Source organism: Choloepus didactylus, chromosome 22 (genome assembly GCF_015220235.1).
Source record: "Choloepus didactylus isolate mChoDid1 chromosome 22, mChoDid1.pri, whole genome shotgun sequence".
Taxonomy (NCBI): Eukaryota; Metazoa; Chordata; class Mammalia; order Pilosa; family Megalonychidae; genus Choloepus; species Choloepus didactylus.
In genome coordinates, this window is record NC_051328.1 from 463931 (window position 1) to 491710 (window position 27780).

Sequence of the window (27780 nt, forward strand, 5' to 3'; positions counted from 1 at the left end):
AAGCTCAGAGACATTTTGAAGAAAAATATTTTGAAACCAGAACCCAGGAGCAAAGGACTAGCAGATGCTGGCCATGTCCCTTCACAGCAGACAGAGGTGTTCCTGTTGCCATTGGCCTTTCTTCAATGAAGGTATACTCTTCTGTTGCCTTAGTCTGGATGCTTTTATGTCCTTAGAACTGTAAATTTGTAGCCTAATAAATCCTCATTATAGCAGCCAATCCATTTCTGGTATATTGCATTCCAGCATTTTAGCAAACTGAAACACGAACCAATCAAGAAAAATGTTGAAGAAAAAGAGTATCTCCTCTTAAAAAGGAGAAATGTATTATCTAAGGCGAAAATGAGAACTACAGATTTGAAAAGCACTCACTTGTCTTTGCCTTAAAATACCAACAAATAATAGTGGACAGAGGAAGTCAAGACCATTTAGAACTGAGGCAGGTCTATGTAAACATGGACAGAATACAATGATTTCACCTCATGAAGGAAATGACTGAAATGAAATTTCACAAGTCTTCAGGTCTGTAATAAAATATGTTAATATACATACTCTGGTGTCTCTACAGGTTGTATAAATCTTTTGCATTTTACTAAAGATTTCTGTGGAGAGAAACAATTCTGAGTTTATACCCAATTTTTTGAGGCTCTGTGTCAATAGGGCTAATAATACAGTACAAAGATAGATGGTTCTGAAAAAATATGTCAATGTAAAAAAGCTCAATGCACAATTATTAAAAATACAAAGTCTGGGTATTTTCTCTTCAGTTTATAACAGACTACCAAACCTCTGTGTAATGCATTTACTTCTACAAGCCTGTTCTGTTTAGCAGCACATTCTATATACAAGTACATACATACATACATACATACTGGTATTTTACCAGGAGAATCATATGTCTCATCTCAAACTAATGATATGCCTTTCACCCACACTTATATACATCTAATTTCCATCAAAATCACAGCCATCCATACTACAAATTCATCATGACCACATTTTACAAATCATAACTGCAGCTAAAGTCATTCCCTGAACATTTTTGTCCAGTTCCTTACTGGAAAGAATGCCTGATGTGCAAAATGCTGTATCAATAAATACTTATAATGAGCAAATAAATTAATTCTAAAAAGAAGAAAATATGAAGAAATATTTAACATAGAATAAAAACTTGAAGGGACAACTTACATAGATTTATACAGTTTAGATCAATACAAGTTGGTTTTTTAGGATGATTTAGTAATGTTATATTTGGAGAACATTAGACAATCAAGCTTTTACAAGCCCTTTATTAAATCTACATCAAAATTGGGTACTTTGAAGAGAGAACTATCTTGGAGGTAACTGATTTTAAAGATACATCTATAATAATAATCCAACATTTAAAACTTCATATACCTCAGAATTCCATAAGGAAAAAATAAAACAAAAACAAAACAGTGGGCATAAGCAATGCCACCCTGGGGTATTTAAACCCAAGAAAACTGAAAAGTCCATCCACCAAAAACGTGCACACATTGTTCTTAACAGCATTACTTATGATAGCCAAAAAGTGGAAGTAACCAAATACCCATCAACTAATGAATGGATAAATATAATGTGGTGTATCTGTATAATGGAATATTTTCCTGGTATAAGAAGGAATGAAGTTCGAGTACATGTTACAATATAGATGAACCATGAAAACATGATGTTAAGTGAAAGAAGCAAGACACAAAAGACCACATGTTATATGATTCCCCTCATAAGAAATGTCCAGGAAAGACAAATTCATAGAAACATAAAGTAAATAAGCAGTTGTCAGGGGCCAAGGAGGTGAGGAGGGGTATGGGTTTGTTTTGGGGGAGTGATGAAAAATGTTCTAAATTAAAAGGGGTGATATTGTACAACATTGTGAATATAAAAAACTACTGAATTGTACAGCTGAAAAGATTGAATTTCATGGTTTATGAATATTTCAATAAATCAGCCTCTATTATATGATGCCATTTATCTGCCCTTCAATCTGTATATTCCAGAAATGCCTGGAATAATGTTAACTTAATATTAAAATGGTTATTTCTGGGTGATGGGATTTATGGTGATTTACTTTGTTATTTTTACTTTTCAGAATTTTCTGAATTTATGATGAGCATGTGTCTATATAAAAAATAAAAAATCACATTCTTTACAAAATAGGTAAGAGCTTTAAATAACTCTTCACCATAGAAGCTACATGGATGGACAACAAGCCCATGAGAAGACGCTCAGCATTATCAGTCAGAAGAGAAATGTAAACTACAACCCCAATGAGATGGCACCATATATTAAAATGGATTAAAAAGCTGACAATTCTAAGTGGTTCTGAGTATGTGAAGCAGCTGGGATGTTTGTGCACTGCAGGCAGAAATGTAAAATGGGACAGACCATTGAAAACAATTTGAGAGATTGTTATAAACTTAAACATGTACTTATGATACAACCCAGCAATCTCACTACCATGTATTTACATGAGAAAAATGGAATTCATTCACATCAAACCTGTACATATATGCTTTATAGCAGATTTATTCATAATTGCCCAAAACTGGAGATGAGCCAAATGTCAACAACTGATAAACAGATAAACTGTGATGCTTCCATGCATTTGGCACCACTCAGTAATAAAAATAAACAGAATACTGACACACTCAACAACCTGAATGAGGTTCAAATGCCCTCCACTAGGTGAGAGAAGCCAGACAAAGAATAATACATACTATGATTCTGTTTATATGGCATTCTGGAATGGAATCAGCCTTTTCCTAGCATTTATTATAAAAAAACCTCCAATTGTGTCTGATTGCCCACAGATTAAATTCAAACTCCTCAGCCTGGAATGCAATGTCCTCCATAATTGACCCCCAATTTACTTTGCAACTTTATCCCTACTTATCTCCAATTCTCTGTCCAGTCAAAGCAGCATACTCCTTTTTCTTTGGAACATACTCAATGTTTGCTTATATCCAGGTAAAAAATGTTCTTCCAACCATCTCCACAAAATCCTGTCCATCCCTTAAAAGTTAAGGACCACCTCCTCCAGACCATCCCAGTTCAACTGGGTTCATAAAGCTTGGTACTCCATTTATACAGAAATTAACACATACACACTGGAAAAGCCAATGGAGTGTGATCTTATTTCAATCTAAGATTTCACTTTAACTAAATCACATAAAGAATTCTGGTCTGTCCACCTATTCTATAAACTCACCATGGGCAGGAATGGTCTTCATATCTTCATATTCCTCAGAGTCCTTGTTAAAGTATGGCAATGAGTATTTACAGAATAATGACAATCTAATATGTCTTTAAAATTCCCTTCCACACACCATTTTCAAGAAGCTGCTGGGAATTGTCCTCCACAAAATTCAGTGTGTAATTCAAGAAAGAGGAAGTCATGAGAAGCATGATTATACCAGCCCCAACATACAGAGAAGTAGATACATCTCAGTCAAAGGGGGAAAGACAATTCCAGAGAAGAGGAAGGGAAACAAATCAGAGCAGATCAGTTGGTCCTACAATGCCAAGCTGTGCCTTCTTCTTTTGACTCAAAAAAAAACTACTGAAGGATGCACTCAGACACAATGATGAAATAAACCAAAACCACAACAAAACCAAAAACCCCAAAGCATTATATTCAGGGAATCATGAATCCAAATGAGTAAAAAAAAAAACACACAGAACACACAGTATGGAGGCTGTGCAACAGGTTTAGAAAGCATGTCCCCAAGAAAAAAATATGAGCAATGACGGATGGCTTACTATGCCGAACTTGATGGAAAATTGTACTTTTGGGCCACTGGAAAGGTAAGAAAAATCAGCAATGAGAGCAAAGAAAACCAAGCATATATAAATCCACTGGTATTCTCAAGTCAAACAAAGAAAAAGAGGAAACAAAATTATAGTGAACCTCACTGCTTGGTGGTTAATGATGTTTGGGCAAGAAATAATTGTCAACACTGAACATCTATTTCTCTAAAAAGGTAATGCTGAGGGAAGAAAATAGGGGAGGTTGGGACACAAAACTCCATCTATCCTCATTTAACAAAATAAGACTTCAACCCTTTTGAATATTGATAAACCTTATTTAGAATATGGAAATGTAAAATCACATAAGAGGAGACCCCACCTTCTCAGAGGAAGGGGAATTGTGGCCAATGGAGAGAAAGCCACTACATTTTCCCCCATTATGCACTCCGTTATTTAAGAAAACTTTTTATTAATTACTTTTTGTAAAATTTTAGCATTGTGCTTCATTTGCTAACATTAGCAGGGAATTAAAAATAACAGAGGTGTGAAGAAGGGAAACTGAACAGGTAATTATATTTAAAGAGTTTTTTATACTTAATTTCAAATATCCTACACTTTCTCCTTATATGACGTCATTAAAATCATAACTTTTTTAAACTGGAGGATAACACGCAGAGCATCGAGAGTCTCCTTCAACCTTATTTTATAAATAAGAAAATCCAAGCCACAATCCGGACTGCCATGGGTCATACAGTTAATTAACATCATTCATTCATTCATTCATTCTTTCAATTCATTTGAACATCACAGTCAGCCTACTTAAGGATGTGAAGTACCTTAAAAGGAAAAAATACCTTGCCCAGACCTATAAAGATTTACATACCAAGAGTGGAGAACAGACATCTGCCCACACAGGTATAATACCAATTGTTATAATGTTAAGATCCACTAGTAAGTATACAATATCTTAAAGGGTCTTAAGAGATACTGATATCCAGAGACAGGAGCTAAAACTTCAGAAAGGACAAATTTAGAATTGAGTAGTCGAGGCTGGGGAGGCAGGGGGAGAATCAAAAAGGCTTGTGAGCAGGAGGTAGATCTGGGTTCATTTGCTGCCTCAACAAGGTAAGCAACAGAGCTGGAGTGTTAGCTTGGGGTCACGTTGTGGGAAGTCTAGAGCACCCAACAAAGAAAGCTTGACTCCATTAGATTAAAAAAAAAAAAAAAAAAAAAAAAAAAAATGAGGATCCAGGCATCCTTACTGTGCCGTCCATGGCAGTGCGAAGCTCCGGGCTGCGAACCGGTGCCGCCGCTCTCCCCAGGCAGTCTGCGGCAGCCCCGCCTGCTCAGCCCCTGGCTCCGCCCATGCCTCCGAACGTGAGCTCTGATTGGCTGCCAGTTCCTGGTCCCGTGGCCGGGCGCGGGTCAGGCTCTTGCGCGTTCCTCTGGCAGCGGCCTGGTGCAGCAGATGCGAGGCTAGACTGAAAAGATGAGCATCCCTGGAGACCGTGCTCTGTGCCCCACAATGCTCCCTCTCCAGCTCAGCATCCCCTCCGGCCGCCCGTCCCCGTGTCCTCCTAGGCCCACGCCCTGCAGCTGATCACACGTTCTGAGATTTTCAGCCCAGGTAAGACTCTGGAGAAGAGATTTGCCGGTGAGGTAAGAAACAAAATGAACAAAGAACAGCCTGGAGAGAAGGGACTCTGGGGGAGGGGCGCCGCTACTTCCGGGGTGACAAAAATGGGGTAAAGAGCAGCGGGCTTCTGGGCTGGCTGAGGGTGGGTGTCCTCTCTGGAGGAAGGAGAAGGGCTCCAGGGTCGACCCTCGCCTTTTGCTGGTGAGCTCAGCACACCCCACAGACCAAACCCTGCACCCCGAATCTGAAGGAGGAAAGTGGGTACCAGAAGAGTATGCTGTGAAGGTGGGCCCTGGTCTCACCTCTCCCCATTCCAGAGCCCCACAATTTGGTTTGCCTGTCTCTCTTCCTCATCTCACAAGTCATGTGGCTCCTTCATGAAGGCTCAGTCAGGACCCAGTGTCAGCAAACCTCCCGCCTGCCAGGTTGATGGTCATCAGTGATTGTCCTTGCAGCTGACGCCCTTGGTGAAGGTGTACATGCAGGCTGGGCCTGGAGCCAATGAGACCTCCTGTTGTTCTTTCAGTATTGCCAAAAGGCAGAGGGCCTTGGAGGCACAGGCCTCTCACCAGGACCTGGAGAACTTCCTCAAGTGGATCCAGGAAGCAGAAACCACACTGAACATGCTGGCAGAGGCCTCTCAGTGGGAGGACACCTTCCAGGAGGGCACCTAGGCCAGGGAGCTCAAGCAGCAGGTGCAGGTGAGTGGGGGGAGCACAAGCAACACCTTCACCTGGGCCACGCTGGGACCTGTCCACCTGCAGACCCATGGCAGTTAAAATAAAAGCTGTGGTTGTCACCTTTCTCTGTTGTGAAATCCATGCTCCCCAGGGACTGATATGTTTCTAGTAATAATATTTATAAATTCTTTTATTTAGTATTAGAGGCACAAGACTTGCTTTTTGGAAGTAATGCTTGTTGATTAAACTTTTGGGCTCATGGTTATTCTGTTGTCCCTCATTTTCAGCCCTATTCCAAATCAGCCTATTGAATCCTAAATTATAAGGGCATTTTCCCTTAACATGAAGTCATTTCTTCTCCTTTTATGAGAAATACTTAACTTAAAAACTGCAAAAATACTCTGAATCTTGGTTTACAACTAAGGATATAGGTTCAAAGGTACTCATTTTGTGTCTTTAACTTGATAACTGATATTTTTCTTCTACATGAAATGTAATACAAAATCTTTTCTCTAACAGAATTTATATGGACCCCTATGAAACATGCCAGAAGCTTTCCTCTGCCCCTAAGTGCCCTCAAAGCCCCTTTCTCTGTGCAGAATGAGCCATTCTGCAGTCATGTAGACCCTCTTGCTTGAAATTTGGCTCAAGGCCCTTCTCACTTGAGAAGTCTCCTTGCCCCTTAGGCCATTTCAGTCTCACGTGGTCTGAGAGTGACCCTTTCTGTAGCCTGGGACTGGGTGTTCCCTCCACTCCCATTGATCATGCACTTCTCTGAAGGTGGCCAGATCTGACTCCAGCTGTTGCCTACACAGTGCCCTGGGTGCAGTCCTGAAAACACACTGCCAGCCAGCCCGATGCTACCGTCTTTCATATTTGTCTTTATTCTTTCATATTTTTAAGGTGAGAAAAAACGGATCAAGACTCAAGTCTTAAACCCTGGGCGTGTTTGGGTCTTTATTTAGGAAAGACACACAAGCTCATTTGAAGTGATGTTTGAGTCATGATGGGGTTCTGCAAAAGCCATTCAGAGTTGCACCATTTTACTTTGCTTCTCTCTTGTCTTCTTAGTTGTTCCTTGAAGCAGCTGCTGAATAATTGTTCATAGTCACATTTGAAGTGGTTCTTTCAGGACACATGCCATTCTTTTTGAACATTTTAAATCCTTATGTTTTATACCTCATCACAGGTAGCACTTTTTACTTTGCCAGATAAACTGAATTTCTCCCCTTTTATCTGGTGGAAAAATGACAGAAACTCTAATATTTGAAACATCAGGCTGTTCCTTATTTACTGAAAATGAGATGTGATAACCTGGTAAATAACTGAGAGAATTCTTGGAGATGGCAAAACGTATTTATTTATTTATAACATATAGTTTGTGCTCTTGATTAATTGCTCTTGATTAACCTCCCTGCTCTTTCAATTAAATCACAATTAACAAATACTTGTTGAGCAATTCCAGGAGGCATCCCACCAGCTGCCTGGTTCTTGCCCCCAGATCTGGTTCACATCTGCAGCCCTGCTGGCAGAGGACTGGCTGTTTGAGGGATTCAGGCCCCACTGAGGATTTGATTTTGGGAAACCCCCAACCACACACACACACAGCAGCCCTGCAGAGGGGAGAAGCCTCTCTAAAGGGTCAAGGCACCTTGTAGAGCCAGTGCCTTCTTTCCTACAGGTCAGAAACCCTAGACCAGGGAAGTTAGCATCTGCCCAGGTGAGCTTTGTCAGGGCAGGAAGGCAGTGAGGGTGGTGCTCTTCTCACTAGTTCTCCTGGTGTTATTTATAGGGAGAAAAATCCTTTGGGAGGCTAATAAGGGACACAGATATTCCTGGAGCAGTGGGGTGCAGCGTAGAGGAGCTGCTGAGGAGTCAGGAGTGAGGAGCCTGTCTCGCTAGTCACACCAATAAATTGACTGCAGTGGGTGAGCCCCTCAACCTTGGCTGAGCCTTGGTCTTTTCATCTTAAATTTGGTTTCTGTAAGGGCTAAATGTTTGCTTTATAGAAGAATCTGAATTATACAGTCAAAGGTGTATAATGACAGTCAGCTTTTAAATATGCATACACACCAACTCACTTTTTTTAATATTCATTTTATTGAGATATATTCACATACCATGCAGTCATACAAAACAAATCGTACATTCGATTATTCACAGTACCATTACATAGTTGTGCATTCATCACCAAAATCAATCCCTGACACCTTCATTACCACACACAAAAATAACAAGGATAATAATTAAAGTAAAAAAGAGCAATTAAACTAAAAAAGAACACTGGGTGCCTTTGTTTGTTTGTTTGTTTCCTTCCCCCATTTTTCTACTCATCCATCCATAAACTAGACAAAGGGGAGTGTGGTCCTTATGGCTTTCCCAATCCCATTGTCACCCCTCATAAGCTACATTTTTTATACAATCGTCTTCCAGATTCATGGGTTCTGGGTTGTAGTTTGATAGTTTCAGGTATCCACCACCAGCTACGCCAATTCTTTAGAACCTAAAAAGGGTTGTCTATATTGTGCATAAGAGTGCCCATCAGAGTGACCTCTCGGCTCCTTTTGGAATCTCTCTGCCACTGAAGCTTATTTCATTTCCTTTCATTTCCCCCTTTTGGTCAAGAAGATGTTCTCCATCCCACGATGCCGGGTCTACATTCCTCCCTGGGAGTCATATTCCACGTTGCCAGGGAGATTCACTCCCCTGGGTGTCTGATCCCACGTAGCGGGGAGGGAAGTGATTTCACCTGTCAAGTTAGGTTAGCTAGAGAGAGAGGGCCACATCTGAGCAACAAAGAGGCATTTGGGAGGAGGCTCTTAGGCACAATTATCGGCAGGCCTGGCCTCTCCTTTGCAGCAAGTCTTCCCAAGGGCAAGTCCTGTGGTAGATGACTCAACCCATCAAAACCAGCAGTCCCCTATGTCTGTGAGCACATTAGCAACAAACAAGTTAGGGCAGGCCAATACCCCTGCATTCTCCACCAGCTCCTCAAGGGGGCTCTGCATATTTTTTCCTTGTTTTTTTTTTTTTTGTTTTTGTTTTCTTTTAAACCTTGTTTTTAAATCAACTGTATAAAAAATAAAAAAATAAAAAAATTTAACAAAACATGCAATAAAATAACATTTCAAAGAGATCATAACAAGGGAGTAACAAAAAGACAACTAACCTAACTATTTTGTGTCCAGCATGTTCCTACTCTACCCCAAGAAAGTAACCTTACATAGCAACATTTCTGTGAACTTGTTCCTACTATACCCATCAGAAATTAATGGACCATAGTCATTCCTGGGCATTCCCAGAATGTTAAATTTACCCATGATAGCTTATCTGTTCTTATTGGATTATCGTTCCCCCTTCCTTAATTGCTCTCTATTGCTAGTTCCCCTACATTCTACATTATAAACCATTTGTTTTACATTTTTCAAACTTCACGTTAGTGGTAGCATATAATATTTCTCTTTTTGTGCCTGACTTATTTTGCTCAGCATTATATCTTCAGGGTTCATCCATGTTGTCGTATGTTTCACAACAGGTTCCTTTTTACTGCCACGTAGTATTCCATCGTGTGTATACACCACATTTTATTTATCCATTCATCTGTTGAAGGACGTTTGGGTTGTTTCCATCTCTTGGCAATTGTGAATAATGCTGCTATGAACATTGGCATGCAGTATATCTGTTTGTGTCACTGCTTTCCAATCTTCCGGGTATATACCCAGAAGTGCAATTGCTGGATCGAAGGATAACTCTATATCTAGTTTTCTAAGGAACTGCCTGACTGACTTCCAGAGTGGCTGAACCATTATACAGTCCCACCAACAATGAATGAGAGTCCCAATTTCTCTACATCCCCTCCAGCATTTGTAGTTTCCTGTTTGTTTAATGGCAGTCATTCTAACTGGTGTGAGATGGTATCTCATTGTGGTCTTAATTTGCATCTCCCTAAATAGCTAGTGAAGCTGAACATTTTTTCATGTGTTTCTTGGCCATTTGTATTTCCTCTTCAGAGAACTGTCTTTCATATCTTTTGCCCATTTTATAATTGGGCTGTCTGTACTATTGTCATTGAGTTGTAGGATTTCTTTATCTATGCAAGATATGTCTTTTGTCAGATACATGGTTTCCAAAAATTTTTTCCCATTGAGTTGGCTGCTTCTTTACCTTTTTGACAAATTCCTTTGAGGTACAGAAACTTCTAGGGTTGAGGAATTCCCATTTATCTATTTTTTCTTCTGTTGCTTGTGCTTTGGGTGTAAAGTCTAGGAAGTGGCCACCTAATACAAGGTCTAGAAGATGTTTCCCTACATTATCTTCTAGGAGTTTTATTGTACTTTCTTTTATTTTGAGATCTCTGATCCATTTTGAGTTAATTTTTGTGTAGGGTGTGAGGTAGGGGTCCTCTTTCATTCTTTTGGATATGGATATCCAACTCTCCTAGCCCCATTTGTTGAAAAGACCATTATGACCCAGTTCAGTGACTTTGGGGGCCTTATCAAAGATCAGTCGGCCATAGTCTGGGGGTCTATCTCCGAATTCTCAATTTGATTCCATTGATCAATGTGTCTATCTTTGTGCCAGTACCATGCTATTTTGACAACTGTGACTTTATAATAAGCTTCAAAGTCAGGGAGTGTAAGTCCTCCCACTTCATTTTTCTTTCTTAGAGTGTCTTTAGCAATTTGAGGCATCTTCCCTTTCCAAATAAATTTGATTACTAGCTTTTCCAAGTCTGCAAAGTAGGTTGTTGGAATTTTGATTGGGATTGCATTGAATCTGTAGATGAGTTTGAGTAGAATTGACATCTTAATGACATTTAGCCTTCCTATCCATGAACATGGAATATTTTTCCATCTTTTAAGGTCCCCTTCTATTTCTTTTTGTAGAGTTATACAGTTTTCTTTGTATAGGTCTTTTACATATTTGGTTAAGTTTATTCCTAGGTACTTGATTTTTTTAGTTGCTATAGAAAATGGTATCTTTTTCTTGAGTGTCTCTTCAGATTGTTCATTTCTAGCATATACAAACATTACTGACTTATGTGCATTAACCTTGTATCCTGCTACTTTGCTAAATTTGTTTATTAGCTCTAGTAACTGTATCATTGATTTCTCAGGGTTTTCCAGATATGAGATCATATCATCTGCAAACAATGACAGTTTTACTTCTTCCTTTCCAATTTGGATGCCTTTTATTTCTTTGTCTTGCCAGATTGCCCTGGCTACCACTTCCAGTACAATGTTGAATAACAGTGGTGATAGCGGGCATCCTCATCTTGTTCCTGATCTTAGAGGGAAGGCTTTTAGTCTCTCACCATTGAGTACTATGCTGGCTGTGGTTTTTCATATATGCTCTTTATCATATTGAGGAAGTTACCTTCAATTCCTATCTTTTCACGTGATTTTATCAAAAAGGGACGTTGGATTTTGTCTAATGCTTTTTCAGCATATATTGAGATGATCATTTGATTTTTCTCTTTTGATTTGTTAATGTGTTGTAATACACTGATTGATTTTCTTATGTTGAACCATCCTTGCATGCCTGGAATGAACCCCACTTGGTCATGGTGTATGATTTTTTTATAGTGTCTTTGGATTCTATTTGCAAGTATTTGGTTGAGGATTTTTGCATCTATATTCATTAGGGAGATTGGCTGGTAGTTTTCCTTTTTTGTAGAATCTATGCCTGGTTTTGGTATTAGATTGATGTTAGCTTCATAAAATGAGTTAGGTCGTGTTCGATTTTCTTCAATGTTTTAAAAGAGTTTAAGTAAGATTGGTGTCAGTTCTTTTTGGAAAGTTTGGTAGAATTCCCCTGTGAAGCCATCTGGCCCTGGGCATTTATTTGTGGGGAGCTTTTTGATGACTGATTGGATCTCTTTGCTTGTGATTGGTTGGTTGAGGTCTTCTATTTCTTCTCTGGTCAGTCTAGGTTGTTCATATGTTTCCAGGAAATTGTCCATTTCTTCTACATTATCCAGTTTGTTGCCATACAGTTGTTCATAGTATCCTCTTATAATTTTTTTAATTTCTTCGGGATCCATGATAATGTCACCTTTTTCATTCATTATTTTGTTTATATGGGTCTTCTCTCTTTTTGATTTTGTCAGTCTAGCTAGGGGCTTGCCAATCTTTTTGATCTTCTCAAAGAAGCAACTTTTGTTGTTATTTATCCCCTCTTTTTTTTTTTTTTTGTTCTCTATGTCATTTATTTCTGTTTTAATCCTTGTTATTTCTTTTCTTCTACTTAGTTTAGGATTGGTTTGCTGTTCATTTTCTAGCTTCTTCAGTTGATCCATTAGTTCTTTGATTTTGGCTCTTTCTTCCTTTTTAATATATGCATTTAGTGCTATAAATTTCCTCTCAGTACCGCTTTTGCTGCATCCCATATATTTGGTGTGTTGTGTTCTCATTTTCATTCATCTCTATATATTTAGCAATTTCTCTTGCTATTTCTTCTTTAACCCACTGATTGTTTAGGAGCGTGTTGTTTAAGCTCCATGTATTTGTGAATTTTCTAAGTGTCTGATGGTTATTGACTTCTAATTGTATTCCATTGTGGTCAGAAAATGTGCTTTGAATAATTTCAGTTTTTTTTAATTTATTGAGCCTTGTTTTATGTCCCAGCATATGATCTATTCTGGAGAAAGTTCCATGAGCACTAGAGAAGAATATGTATCCTGGTGATTTGGGATGTAATGTTCTATATATGTCTGTTAAATCCAATTCATTTATCAGATTGTTTAGGTTTTCAATTTTCTTATCAGTCTTCTGTCTGGTTGATGTATCTATAGGAAAGAATGATGTGTTGAAGTCTCCCACAATTATTGTGGAAACATCAGTTGCTTCCTTTATTTTTGCCAGTGTTTGTCTCATGTATTTTGTGACACCTTGATTGGTTGCATAAACATTTATGATTGTTATTTCTTCTTGTTGAATTGCCCCTTTTATTGGTATGTAGTGGCCTTCTTTGTCTCTCATAACATCCTTGCATGTAAAGTCTATTTTATCTGAGATTAATATTGCTTCACCTGCTTTCTTTTGGCTGTAGCTTGCATGAAATATTTTTTCCATCCTTTCACTTTTAATTTCTTTGTGTCCCCATGTCTAAGATGAGTCTCTTGTATACAACATATTGATGGTTCATTTTTTTTGATCAATTCTGTGACTCTGTATCTTTTAATTGGTGAGTTTAATCCGTTTACATTCAATGTTATAACCATGAAGGCATTTCTTGAATTAGCCATCTTATCCTTTGGTTTGTATTGTCATATATGTTTTTTCCCTCTCTATATTAATATCCTTTAATGTACCCACACTGAATCTCTTTAGTACTGAACCTTTCTCCATGTCTCTCTCTCCTTTCTTTGTTTCTCTGTCTGTAGGGCTCTCTTTAGTATCTCCAGTAGGGCAGGTCTCTTGTTAGCAAATTCTCTCATCATTTGTTTGTGAAAAATTTAAGCTCTCCCTCAAATTTGAAGGAGAGCTTTGCTGGATAAAGTATTCTTGCTTGGAAATTTTTCTCTCTCAGAGTTTTAAATATGTCATGCCACTGCCTTCTCCCCTCCATTGTGGCTGCTGAGTAGTCACTACTTTGTCTTATGTTGTTTCCTTTGTATGGGGTGAATTGCTATTCTCTTGCTGCTTTCAGAACTTGCTCCTTCTCTTCCATATTTGACAGTGTGATCAGAATATGTCTCAGAGTGGGTTTATTTGGATTTATTCTATTTGGAGTTTGCTGGGCATTTATGATTTGTGTATTTATGGTGTTTAGAAGATTCGGGAAGTTTTTCCAAAGAATTTCTTTGAATACTCTTCCTAGACCTTTACCCTTCTCTTCCCCTTCTGGAACACCAATGAGTCTTATATTTGGATGTTTTATATTATCTATCAAATCCCTGAGGTCCATTTCAGTTTTTTCAATTTTTTTCCCCATTCTTTCTTTTGTTCTTTCATTTTCCATTCTGTCATCTTCCAGGTCACTGATTCATTGTTCAACTTCCACTAGTCTTATGCTATGAGTATCCAGAATCTTTTTAATTTGGTCAACAGTTTCTTTAATTTCCATTAGATCATCTATTTTTTTAATTTACTTTTGCAGTGTCTTCTTTATGCTCTTCTAGGGTCTTCTTGATGTCCTTTATATCTTACACCATGCTCTTCTTCATGTCCTTTATATTCTGTACCATGGTCTCATCGTTCATCCTTAGTTCTTTGATTAATTGCTCCAGGTACTGTGTCTCCTCTGAGCTTTTGATTTGGGTGCTTGCTCTTGGATTATCCATATTGTCTGTTTTTTTCATATGCTTTTAAATTTTCTGTTGTTTTTGGCCTCTTGGCATTTGCTTAACTCGATAGGGTTCTTTTAGGATTTGTAGACCAATTGAAATCCTTATCTCTAATTTGTCAGATCTACAGCTTCATGGAGTACACTTTAACTAACCAGCAGGTGGCATCCACAAGCCACCTGTTCCCCTCAAGCCTGTTCTCCCCTGCTTTTTCTTTGTGGTGAGTGGGGGAATGAGTCTTGTGGGGTCCAATTGGTGTACCAAGTTTGTGTGTGTAGTTGGTGTTGCCCACCCTGTATATGGGGGCATGTGTCTGGGCAGTCAGGGAGGGGGGTGGCTCTAACAATCAAATCTCCCTGGTGTTCCTGGAGTTTTAAAGCTGCTGCAATAGTCTAATCCTTCAGTTCAGTCCTGCCACAGTTTGTCTCTGCAACTGACCCAGAAGACCTTGGTATTGTCATATGGCCCCTGAGCCTTGCAAGTGGGTCCCTCTTCCAGGATGTGCACCCCCAGGTACTCTATTGAGGGATGACTGTGCTATGTCACAGGTGAGTGGCATTCCCCCAGGGTGGTTCTGGGCTGCAGGGCGGTGTAGGGAGGCTCCAAGTCTGCTGACAGTATGGCTGAATGGGGCATGTTAATTCACACTGCTCCACCTTCCCAACTCTGGGACAACCAGCTGAGGGTGCAGGGAAGGCTAATATCCACACCCGATTTTGTGGTGTGTGTGTGTTATTGGAAGCACTTCCATCACATTGGGTTGTCTGGGGCAGCTCTGGCCTATGGGGCCAGTGATGGGCAGGAGTTCTCCCTGTCCACTAGGATGATGGCTGTGAGAGGATGCCCCCCTTTTCTTGGGAAGTTGTGGTGTTTATTGAATTTTCTCAGCCACTGGATTATTGCCTTTTGTCTCAGAGCTCTCTTAGTTCTGCTCTTGTCTTGACCTGCCCAAATTGCAAATCTTTCAGGCTTTCTGTATTGGGCTTCTTAGAGTAATTGTTTTAGAAAAAGAGAAAAGGATTAAAAAAAAAAAAAGAGCCCTCCTTGCAGATCTAATGAGTTATTGAAATGCTAAGAGACAAAGAAATTAGGGCCATTAAGGAAAGGTTCAGGGGGCAGAGAGATGGTTTTTCTTCTGGATTTGCATATGACCCTCACTCTGCCTGAACTCTGCCCTTCCCCTATGTTCACCAGAACTCCAAAAAGCCTCTGCTTTTATTTTTGGGTTTTTCTTGCTGTTTTTGCTATCCCTATCTCCTCTCCACCAAGCTGGCTGTTCCCAGATTCTCTGGTGTCTGGTCTCAGTTGATCTATGATTGGAGTTTGGATCAGTAGAATGAGTTTCCAATAAGAGCTGCCACTGCAGTTCTCCCTCCTCATTCCCAGTGCTGACTGAGCCTGGCAGGGAGGGGCGCGGGTCCCCTGGTCACAAAAACTTACAGATTTCGCTGATCTCAGCAGTTCCACGTTTTCATGAGTGTTGTATGAAGTATGCCCAAAGTCAGATTGCTCTGTGGTGTCCGGTCCACGCAGTTCCTGGCTTTCTGCCTACTTCCCTGGAGGAGTAACTAAAACATACACCTCACCACTCCGCCATCTTGCTTCATCTCCAGCAATTCACTTTTAACAAGAAACTCCCAAATTTAATTATGGTGAATTTTCTCAGGATCACTAAATGACCCTGTAATTAGTTTCTAGGATAAGTTGGTTCATTCATGCACATTCTTCCTCTGAAAAAAGTGCTCTGCTTTTTCTTTGAGATTTAATTAATTAATTAATTTAATTAATTTAATTAATTATTTAATTAATGGAATTTCTTGGTTATTGCATGGATTACTTCTTTTGGAAATAAGGTTGGAAAGGGCAGGAAATATTAGAATACAAAATTTTAGAGGTTTGAGAAGGTAATTTAGATTGGTTAATGTATTCATTATTATATACTTTTCCCAAGCAAATGAAGTTGAAATCTTTGTCCCCTTGAAGTTCTTATTTTCTATTTAAGAATACTTTTAACCATGTGCAAAGTGCAGCTCATGCATTGCTAAGCATGATGGGATGGAGGCTCATCATAGAGAGCCCATGTAAATGTGTGTCAGGATCCATTTTCATAAGGGGAGGGTGGCTCAAAGGTATTGCCATTTGGAAGCCCATGAGCAGGGCCATCTGTTTCTTTAGGGGACTATTTCTGTCTCAAGGATATTACTGTTCCTGAGGCTGGGAACCACAGACACAAGTTTTGGTTTCTTGCCTCACCACCTAATTTGCAAGGCATGATTGTCTGGGGAGATTGAGCCCACCCTTGATCAAGCAGTGGTGTATTGATATTCATATTGTCATGTGATTGCAACCAATAAAAGTATGAAACATAATGCTTTCCATAATGTGAATGCTTCCTTCTTATCTCCCCTTCTCTATTTCCTGACAATCCCAGAGCTTTGGTCTTGGAAGCTGGATGCTGGGGCCCAGTTTTGGAGAGACATGTTACATGAGACAGTAATTCACATCTCTCAAAGCCAGATAAACATGCCTGTGAAGAGTTTCCCCTGCATACTGCATATGGATGCAGAAGCTGCTCCTGAACTGTTGTATTTAAACTTCCCCTAATGCTCTTTAATGCATTGGAATAGCTAGAAGTAAATACCCTAAACTATCAAACTGCAACCCAGTAGCCTTGACTCTTGAAGATGATTGTATAGCAATATAGCTTACAAGAGGTGACAGTGCAATTATTTAAGCCTTATGGATCACACTCCATTTATCCATTGTATAGATGGATTAGTAGAAAAATGTGGACAAATAACTAAATATAAAATAAGGTGGGAGGGAGTGTTTTGGGTGTTCTTTACCTTTATTTTTTATTCTTATTTTCACTTTTTATGGTACAAGAAAAATGTTCAAAAAGTAGACTGGGGTGATGAATGCACATCTATATGATGGTACTATGAACAGTTGATTGTACACTTTGGCTGATTGCATGGTATGTGAATATATCTCCATAAAGTTGAATAAAAAATGTATACATAGAGAAAAAAATGCCATCAAGTGATTGGTTGTCAACTTACAGGTATTTCTTTTATCCATTTATCAATTCTGGCTAAAACCAGTATATAAACTCATTTGTTCTCCTCTACACAATATTTAATTAGCTGGTATTTCTTCAGATGGCCTAGGTAAGGATGACATATAAGACAGAAGATCATTGGTTTGTACCATCTCTTCATTTATAGGCTCTTAAGCACAATTATATTATACCATGATGCTTTAAAAATAAAACATTGAACCAGAGCCATAGAGGATGTTAGCCATTGATTGAAACCACTCATGTTGCTGAGTATCTGTTCTCTTATGGCAGCATAACTCATGGCAAAGGCTAAAAGTCTCTCCTCTCCGTATATTGACTGTAGGTGATCCCTCACCATATTTGGATTAAAGTCAGCACACTCACAGTGCTCCATCCCTTCCTTTCTGAAACCATTTCCATGAGAGAGTTACAAAGGGACCAGGGTTAGATGGTTCCCTTTCATTCTTCTCTTGTTACCTCAATTTTTCTGTTTTCTCTCATCACTCAGCAATTTCAATTAATCTGTTGTATGCTATATTAGAACAGGAACAATTTGCTCACTTGTATAGATCCACTTGTTTATATTATTGCTACTTTAGGAGTACAAAGATCTTATGTAAATGGATGCTTCACAAAGTTAACAACAGTTACCTAAGCATTTAAAAAAGCATGCCTCTCTGTATCATTCCCCTGCAAGATATAAGAGTAAGACTTAAGACTACTCATAGAGCATAGTCCATTTAGAAGTCATATGGGATTTGAGAACACTGTATGGTTCAGTTGCTTTCCAATTATTCCATTAACAGGTACTGAGAACAGAGGCAAAACACATGGCCCAAAATGACAATCTTGTCAAGTACTCCAAGCCACTGTACTCACTGCTGTGTACAAATAACCTGTCTTGAACCATTGTAAGCACAGTGAATCTTTTAAAAATTATAAAATACTATGCAATTAGAAAATTACTAAGAATTATATGCTGAACTATCAGAATATCATTAAAAGCTTTAAAATATGCTTTTATTATATATCTCTACTCCAGGATTGGAGTTGAGAAGAATGAGGAGAGGCATGTTTCATAACATTTGGTATGGGCTGTGCAAAGCAAAATAAAAGCTATACAATAAAATTTGCAAACTTCCATGAATAGAATCACTGTGGTTGGGTTTTACAAACCCTTGATCATCACAGCTCCAAGTCTATGAAGAGATTTCCACTCAATCACTAACTCTATGTTCAATCCATAAATTGTTCAGTATAATGCTACAGTTAAGAGCATAGTCTTTGGAGTCAAACCATCTGAACTTGCACCCCAGTCCAGCACTTAATAAAATACTTTTCTAAATGTTTTGCTCACCTGAATGTGCTGTTTTCTGTTGGTGCCTGATGCAACAACTTGTATAATTACCATCATTGACAGAGTGCCACATTCTTCAAATTAGAAATTCTAGTGTGTATGAAGACTAGGAAGTCAACCCAGAGAAATTACATGAACCTTGACTCATCAAATGTAGCATCATAACTATTTGGCTGTTTTGTGACCTAGTGAAGTGAGTAACTGAACTTCCTGCTATAGAAAAAAAAAAAAAAATATCAGGTTCTAACTTTCTACATGAATACATTTAAATCTCACTTGTAAATCAGCCTTTATCAATTTAGTTGTTTAAGAACAGCTAAAATGTTTACAGATTAGTGTATAAATATCTAAGAATTATCCTCTCCCTCTGTTCACTTTCTGTTCACTTAAAATGTTTTAGCCCATCAACCCACAACTAGAACAAAGCCAAGACAAAGTTGACTGATTACTTTAGAAAAAGTTAACTCTTCAGAAATGCTCTACCATCATGGTGACTGTATTACTAGCAACCAAGCAGCCTTCTAGTAAGTATAATGCAGAGTTAGGTTATCTTACTTACCCAGTCATAAATGGTGTTGTTAGATACCTAGATATGATTTCCCAGTTTGTATCACCAATTATTTTTTTCTGAAAAAATTTATGTCTATACACAAGAGAATACTTATATGTACTTGTACAATAATGTGACTGGGCATGCAGATCCCACTTCAGAGATGACCATGTGACTCAAACTGCCCACATGAAAACAGTTTTTGTATTAAATATCACAGTCCTTAAATGGAAAAAGTCTGAATTTGACCTTTTCATAAACAGTTGCAAATAATATTACACAAGATTAAGAAACAAGCATAAACCATAACATGAAAATACATAACAATGAGAAGCTCCTGAAAGCAAACCAGATAAGAAAATAGCAGAATGTTTGTTGTCATTACTTGTCATGTGTCAGGAATAAAATTCTGGACCCTGGGATCTGGATATTTTCTCTTAGCTCATGTCAAGTAATGGTCCATGTATTACAGTTAAAACTTAGCTGGTCATATATTTGTTGAGCATTTATTCTTTTTCTTCTTTTCCTTGACTTCTTCTACCATTTGTTACTATTTTAATATATTACTTCATTTGAAATCAACTTAAATTGCAAAATTGAATAAATGTTTAATAAATATTACTGAGCACATTCCAGGCACAAGGCATTTTTACCAGACTTTTAAATAGTGTAATATTTAAGTAAGAAATATTTACCATTTAAAATGTTTTTCTAGAGATAAATGAAATAGCAGATATTATGTTAAAAAAGTTCATCCTGGAATGGGAAGCCTACTGAAAGCTATTCTTCAATCTCACTTTTAGATATTGTGTTAGAATTAAGAACAGGATTCATTTCTTATTATCAAGAGAGTTGAAAGTTGCATTTGGAGATTATATGCTATTTAATCTCCAATTCTTGCAAGCAACTGTATGAATTCTCTATAAGTTACTTCAAATTTTGGCATCTAGTTTACTAATAAATAATCTCAAAACTATTTTATAAACTAGAATCAGAATAAATATTTCAGGTTGATAAGTGTATAAAGGAGATACTTTATGATACCTATTAATTATCTACTATACTAAAATTGATTAAAATTTTACAGTAATGAGAAATTCTAATTATCTTACCAGGGACACAGCTAAAGAGTTTGCCAAATCATTATGACCTAAATATTTAAGGCATCTGGCTATAAATTGATCTTCCTCTCCCCCAAAAAAAATCTGCATGTCTTTCCAGGAGCAAATGGATCATCTCATCATTTGAAAAGCTATACTTAGATCTTTTGAAATCTTTCCTAGTTATAAAAACAAGGAAATTGATATAAAAGGCACCAGAAATGACAAATGCTTGATTATGCATGACAAATCATCTAGTCAATCAGTTACTCTGATTAAATTCATGATTTTATTTTATTTTAATGGAGGTTTAGAGCATAAAGGACTAAAACTCATGATTAAATAAATTAGTACTGTATCCCTATTTTATTATCATTTTAAGTAACTTAGAAATAGCTGTGTAAATGTGGGGGTGGATGGAACAAACTTTGCAATTCATAGCAGAATAATAACCATTTGAACTCAATTATGAACAAGTGTCCAGAGGAAAATAATGCAATAATCCACCAATTATTTGCTTATGTCTTCTATTCTATATGCTGAGGAAAAACAAAACCAAACAACTGTGACTTTAGATACCTGACCAAATATCAGCAACATTTACTAAGGCCTATGGTGACCACATATGGTATTTGTAGTTTTGAAACAATCAGTGGAACCCTTCAGTCATGAATAGCTAATTGTAGACCCTCACTGCATCTCAATCATTCTACACAGACTCTCCTGAGCCCCTCTGTTACCTCCTGTTTATATGTGATCTCTTTAGTTTTATCCTCATATTAACTTTTCATATAAGGAGGTCATGGCTATTTTGGTACCTCTTTATTTAACAAGTATTACTGAACATCTGCTTTATGCAGACCACTGATCTATCCTTTAGAGGGGTTCAGAAGACATTTATGATAGAGTTCCTACATCCAGAAGCTTTCAGCCTAGTTGGAGAAATAAGAGATTACTCTTGAAACAGATAAGCAGAAATCTAAGTAATTTATAATTCAGGGCCCAAAATGAGTGATAAAGGCAGAAAATGTTATGTAAGCTGTACTACTTGGAAGGCTTCATGAGATGATGGGCCAAAAACCAGTATTGGAGGACAGGCACAATTTAGTCATCTGGGAACAGGGAAGAGGATATCTGTAGAGAGACTGTTAATTGCCCCCACAAAATACATTTTCTCATTCTTCCTTGTCAATCTCTATATTAACAAAGAGTGCCCAAATAAAAAGCTACATTCTGTAATGTCTGTTGTGGTTAGGTAGGGCTTCATGACTAATTTTGGCCTCTGACATGTAAGCAGATGTTGTTTGGTAGAATTTCTGGGAAGTCTCTTTAAATGGGGAAAATATACCTGGAATAGAACATATTTGCTTTTCTTTATTCTTCCTAACTTGTTCTGGAATATGGCCACATTGGCTGAAGCTCCAGAAGTCAACATCATCCATGAGGTAATCTTAAAAATGGAAGCCACACACTAACAATGATGGAGCATGATGATGGAAGGCTCTTGAGTTCCCAGTGACCCTGTAGAGTTGTCATAGCAACAAAGGACTGCCAATCTCTGACCTTTTTCTTTACATGAAAGAGAAATAATCCTCTCTTTTTTAGCCAATTGTGGATTCCTATCTGTATTAATAGGAGCAAAAGGCAATTCCTGACATAACATCCTGGACAAGGAAAACTAGATAAACTAAAACTTATAGAGACAGGAATGAGCATGATGGCTTTGCTTTGCTACAGCAGATGCTGGATAGCAGAATAATGAGATATGAGAGTGAATATAGAGATCATGTGTCCATGGATAAAAGGAATCTGAGTGAGGAGATATATGAGATAGTCATCAATATATGAGATAGTCATCAACTAGATCTTCTTGAAGAATTGTCAGATTGCAGACAATTCTGCATATGATAATTTCACCTAGCATCAAAGTAGCATATCTCTACTCAATCCCATTTTTCTCTTACTTTTCCTTTAGGTTATCTCTTCCACATTTCAGTTTACAAGAAAATGATGAATAAAAGCAAAGATGTATGAGTCATATGAGGAGACAACATCTGAAAATAGTATGCACACATCATTTCTGCTCTAGGAGGAGCCCTCAAAACCTCATGGAGGACTTAGAATTCTAAGCATCCAGGACCCAGTTCTACCCAGCTGGCTCCTGTCAAACCAAGGTCTGCCCATGTTAATGCTCCACTGCTTAAGCCCTCAACGCCAAGCTGCTGTTGGACATCTCTCACGGAGTTTGGATTACACTCCCTTCCCTTGCTCCTGTCAAGAACTAGGAAGGAGCTGAAATTTCACCCTACTTGCAAACAGTTTTGTCTGCTGTAGTTTCATCAATGCTGGAAGAAGTCATGAGATGCCTGAGTCAGAAAAGAGTAAGTAGAGATTATTGGTTATTCTTGGTACAGCAGGCCATATAAGCTTCATGTATGCATCTGTTCCCCTGTCTCTTATGTACTATGGGAAAGATACAAAGCCCACATAAGGTATGCACACAAAGGGGGTTTTGCATCACCACCAAGATATCCTGAGTTTAAAAAACCCAAATGTTTTAAAATAAGCTTCAAGCAAACCTGCCCCTTTGTCATCTAGGGAGACATTATCTTCATAATACTGGAGAATGACCAAGCCTGCCCTTTACCCTGGAGAAAAACAATCTTTATCTTCCAAGGTAATTCACTACACAAATCACCTTGAAAAGACAGATTAAACATAAGTGACCAGTTCCTCTGCTCTTAAGGCATATAGAAACATCAGAGACTCATAGAAAATCTTCCCCCAGTAGCCACTTCAGGTCTCAGGTGTGATCGTGTTTTCCTGCTTTGATAAGCCCTGTTGATGCTGCTGAGCTGCACTTGCACTAACTTGTACCCCTAATTCTGTCCAGACTTTTAGAAAGAATCCCTTCATTACACTCTTTGATTTCTTTTCAAGGGTGTAATCTTTATCCTGCTGAGACCTGTCTCTCCATGTCTCTGCCATTCTACTTTCTCATGTGTCAAACAAGGATAGTATTAACTACTTGAGGGAGCTATATTGAGAATCAAATGTGATAATGTATGTAAAGCTTTTATCACAACCATGAATTCAATAGATATGCTAACATTCTTAATGTTTTTATCATTACTCTTTACCCATACAATATAGAATTACATAACTTTACCACAGCTGTTTTTTTCCTTTCTTTAAAGCAATTAACCCTACCATTTCAACTGCAAATTTAAATGAATTGTTTGTACATGACATCAAATACACTTCTAATTTCTTTTTTTCTAGTTTTTAAATTCCCTTTCATTCTCTTCAATATAAAGTGACAGATCATCGTCCCATTTCTTTGAGAATTATCTGCTTTTTGTTTCTGATAATCTTTTGGGTTCACTGTCCTGCTCAATAAGGAAAAGAACATATCATGAAACAAGGGGAAATATTCCAAGATGACATTTTATTAGTGAGAGGCAGTGTTTTTCATGTGTAAACTAGTGACCTTGACCATCATCCTGTTCTTTCACAGGCACATTCTCAATGTCATTTTCTTAAAATTAAAGACTGTACAATGCAGAACTACTGAAACTTCAGTATAGAAACTTCAGAGATTCTCATTGCAGAGAAGTTTCTAGATTTCTTAGTGGCAAAGATTATAAACAAAGGAGTAAATCAAAGTGACACCAGGCCCCTCTTCTTTCTCTGAAAACATCTTTCCTCTTCCATTCTTCCCAGGTCATCCCTATTTAACCCCTATCTATCTTTCAAGGTACTTCTTCCATAAAGCTTTCCTTGACTCTTCACAGCCTCAACTACATAAACCTCTAGTGACCTTCTATTATACCTGGTGATCTTTCTGAGCATGGACCAACATGTACTATAGTTGTGATTTTACTTGCCATCCTCTGTCTTCTGTCTAGATTTAGATTCTTGAGACAAGGATGTGCCATATTCATCTGTAACTCCCCAGAATGAAAAACACTGTCCAACACAAATTAGTTAGGTTATTATATTTGATGAGTGAAATGAGGAAAAAGAAAAAGAAAAACAGAGGGCAAGTAAGGGGATCAATGTAAACCATCTCATTTGGTGTAACCATCTAGACTCTGGGTAGGACATGTGTTTCTGATTTATAGAGAATAAACCATGGGACTGCTTTCACCCTTTATCTAGCTTGTTCTCTTTGTGTGCAAAGACAAACGAAATAGATGAATGGTATAACAGAAAGTTCAGAAAAGGCTTCCAATATTTTGGTTAGATATGTAGCTAAATCCAAATTCTGTCTATATCATTACTTCTCACCTGGGGGTCTGGGGACAATAAGAAATGTCTGAAGAGATTTTGGGTCATCACACTGGGGATGAAGGGAGTGCTGCTGGCACTCTAATGAATAAAGGCCAGGAATGCTGCTGAACACCCTATAGTATACCAGACAGAACTCACAAAAAAGAATTATTCGGTCTAAAGTGTCAGTAGTACCAAGGTGGAGAAACCCTAATCTCTGACAATAACAATTATATCTCTCATCACCTCAAATATTTTACCATATTACAAAATATTTTGGTTTTACTATTGCCCCCACCCACATGTATTGTGCCACATTATCTTTAGATGATTCTGTCTTGCAGAATTGCTTGCCCTATGACAGAGCTCTGTGACATATTCTCTTATCTATTAATGTATGGACCTAGTCAACTGCCACAATCAGAGCACATTTTCCCAGCACTGACAGCATTCTACTTCCCCAAGATAATTGTTTAAGTTCTAACAATGGAAAAAGAATAAAGGTATGAGATGTTCTTTGGTTTCTATACCTTGCACTATCAAATGAGCTACTTTATGATATCTCTGTGAAAAAATCATCCACCTCTCAGTGCCCCAACAGAAAAAGAGAAAAAAGTGCAACTGTATATGCCCTCAGTTTGACTTATTTTGGTTTTAAGGAAGCAGTTACCTAAAGGAGATGAAGAGTAGCTACTGAGCTACTGAGCTTGACCTTAAAGAAGTCCCATTTGGATTAATTGTTGTTTTACTCATTCACATGTTTGTTTTTCCAAACAGCTTTTTGAGACTCCTCACCTTCCAACCCCACCCACCCTTCAGAGATTCAAGTTGTAAAACTCACATTGAGAGTAACCATCACAAACTGTTCTAACTGGACATCAGATAATCAGGAGAATTTTTCTGTTACAAAGCAGGAATCACAGTGGGAAGTAGAGGATTGGGCTGTGTGATCTGGCCCACTGTTGCAGGTGCTGAGAGATGCATGGGCCTTGCTGCTCCAAGCTGGGGTGCCTACCTGGGCAGGAGAGGGTTCTGAGCACCAGCGGGCCCCAGGATCTGTGCAGCCCCAGTGGGTGCAGAGGCAGGACAGCAGGGACCTCGGGGCACAGGGCTCGGCAGGGTGAGGCCTCTGCAGACTCGCTGTGGGCCCAGCTGCCCCCAGATGCTTTCTCTCAGAATCCTGCACCTAAAGTGGAGCCCGGACCTCTGCCTGGGCTGGCCCCACCTGGCCACAGGCAGTATGACTGCCCAGAGGAGGTGAGGGTTCTACACTGACACAGGGCCTCCAGCGTCAAAACTGTGTGTGTTTGGAGGTGGGGGTGGGGAGGGTGGGGGGGGGGTGGATGTTTGAAACAGTTTTTGTAAGAGACCTCAAAAGCAGTGCTAAGAAACATTTGGGGAAATTAGTGATGAATTCAATATTACCTTGAAAAGGGAAACTCTCTGACTGATGTGTGTTTCCTTGGATTTCTTTCACTCTCACCCTGTTTAACTAGTCGCAATTGCCATTCTGGCAAAGAGAAGAAAGACTCCCGATCTCTGGTCAAAATTTCCTGAAATAGGTGAGAAGGAAAAATGTTCTCAAATACTGTTTATCTCTCTTCCCTCACCAAGCCCAACAGACCTTTATGTTTCATTTTGTCAAACATTTTCATAGCTACTTGTATTTGGCAAGGCAGCTTTAGTAAATCTCTTTGGTAGTGAATAGTTTGTCTTGCTTGTGCACTTTCAGATATTTAGCACTGCAGACCTCTGGAAGGGGTTTTGCAGAAACAAATGCCTTTCTTTAATTCCTAACCATGAAGCCAGGTTAGAAAACCTCTAAAGAAATTCCTTCTGTTAAAGAATGATCGTGAAGTACTGCCTTCACAAGTTATAAGATCAGCATATGTTATTACATTAACAATTATATTACCTGTTCCATTTCCACATTATCTTTGTTTTTTTAAATCAGAAGGATATTTTTAAGACATTCCTCTTTTTTTATATTTTTAGACATTCCTCTATTTTGCCGTAATATCTCCACAAGTATGACCCAGGGAAAGGGGCAGGAAAAATGCTGTCTCAAAGAGGAAGATGATCAAGTATGGAGGAGACCCACCCTCATGGGAGAGGAAATGGCCTTAACTTCATTTCAAACAAATATCTGGGACAGATTAATGACATAAATGATTTGTAAAAATATAGACATTTTTCATAATTCAGGCAAAATAACAAAGTTGTTGAGTATTTTAGACATGTTTTCACTACTCTATGTGAAAGGGTTTTCATTGTAATAAACTAATAACAACAGTTTCTTTCAACTTTAACTCAAGCTGTCTATATTGAAGGTCTTCCAAATATTTCATGCTTTAGTTTTTTATCAGATAAGACTATCTTTATTATAAAGGGGGATAAAATAATAAATTTTGTATGATTTTCTTAGAATTTCTAATAGAAGAAAAATAATTCCTTTGTAAGCAATCACAAGAAAGAAAAAGCTTGGAAAGATACCTACCAAAAGATGAGGAAAAAATCTGCCAAAGGAAAGCAAAACAATGTAAAGAAAAATAAGCAAAATTTATTGACCTTACATGTTTTAAATCACTCTCAACTATACTGGAATCCTTTAGCTGGGTAGTTTGAGTTAAAAGTGACTTTTGAAGAGACTGATTCTAATGAATTCTCATAAAATTGCTGAATAAGCCTGATTCTTTTGTGGAAGATTAAAGCCATGAGAATCTCTAGATTTTTCTAAAATGGAAATACTTAAAGTGAAAAAAAAATGCTTTTAAAATATTACTATACATGTAAGTGTGTGTATGTATATATATAAATATATCACTAAAACATAATATTTTTTATTATATTTAATATAATTATTATATAATATATATAATATATCACTATTTTTCAACACCATCCAGCTCATACATCTTTTTGTTTAATTCTAGAACAATGATTTAATCTGATTACCTTGGCTAGTGAGATAAGGCTATAACATGCTACAAAATTAATTCCTTATCTTATTTGAGGAAGGGAGAGGACTGCTAATGTCTACCTTCAATAATATCTTGATATTGCCTCTGT

The 27780-nt window shown here is 38.0% G+C and overlaps 1 long non-coding RNA gene and 1 other non-coding gene across 2 annotated transcripts; both read left to right on the forward strand.

Moving 5' to 3' along the window:
• The first annotated feature begins 548 nt into the window (after nt 1-548).
• LOC119519075 lies at nt 549-664 on the forward strand. The gene has a single exon (XR_005213935.1). It is a non-coding gene; the product is annotated as a U5 spliceosomal RNA (small nuclear RNA).
• A 4562-nt stretch (nt 665-5226) lies between these two features.
• Nucleotides 5227-27392, forward strand: LOC119518920. Its single transcript, XR_005213877.1, has 4 exons — nt 5227-5395; nt 5931-6105; nt 22415-22820; nt 26707-27392. It is a non-coding gene; the product is annotated as an uncharacterized LOC119518920 (long non-coding RNA).
• The last annotated feature ends 388 nt before the right edge of the window (nt 27393-27780 follow it).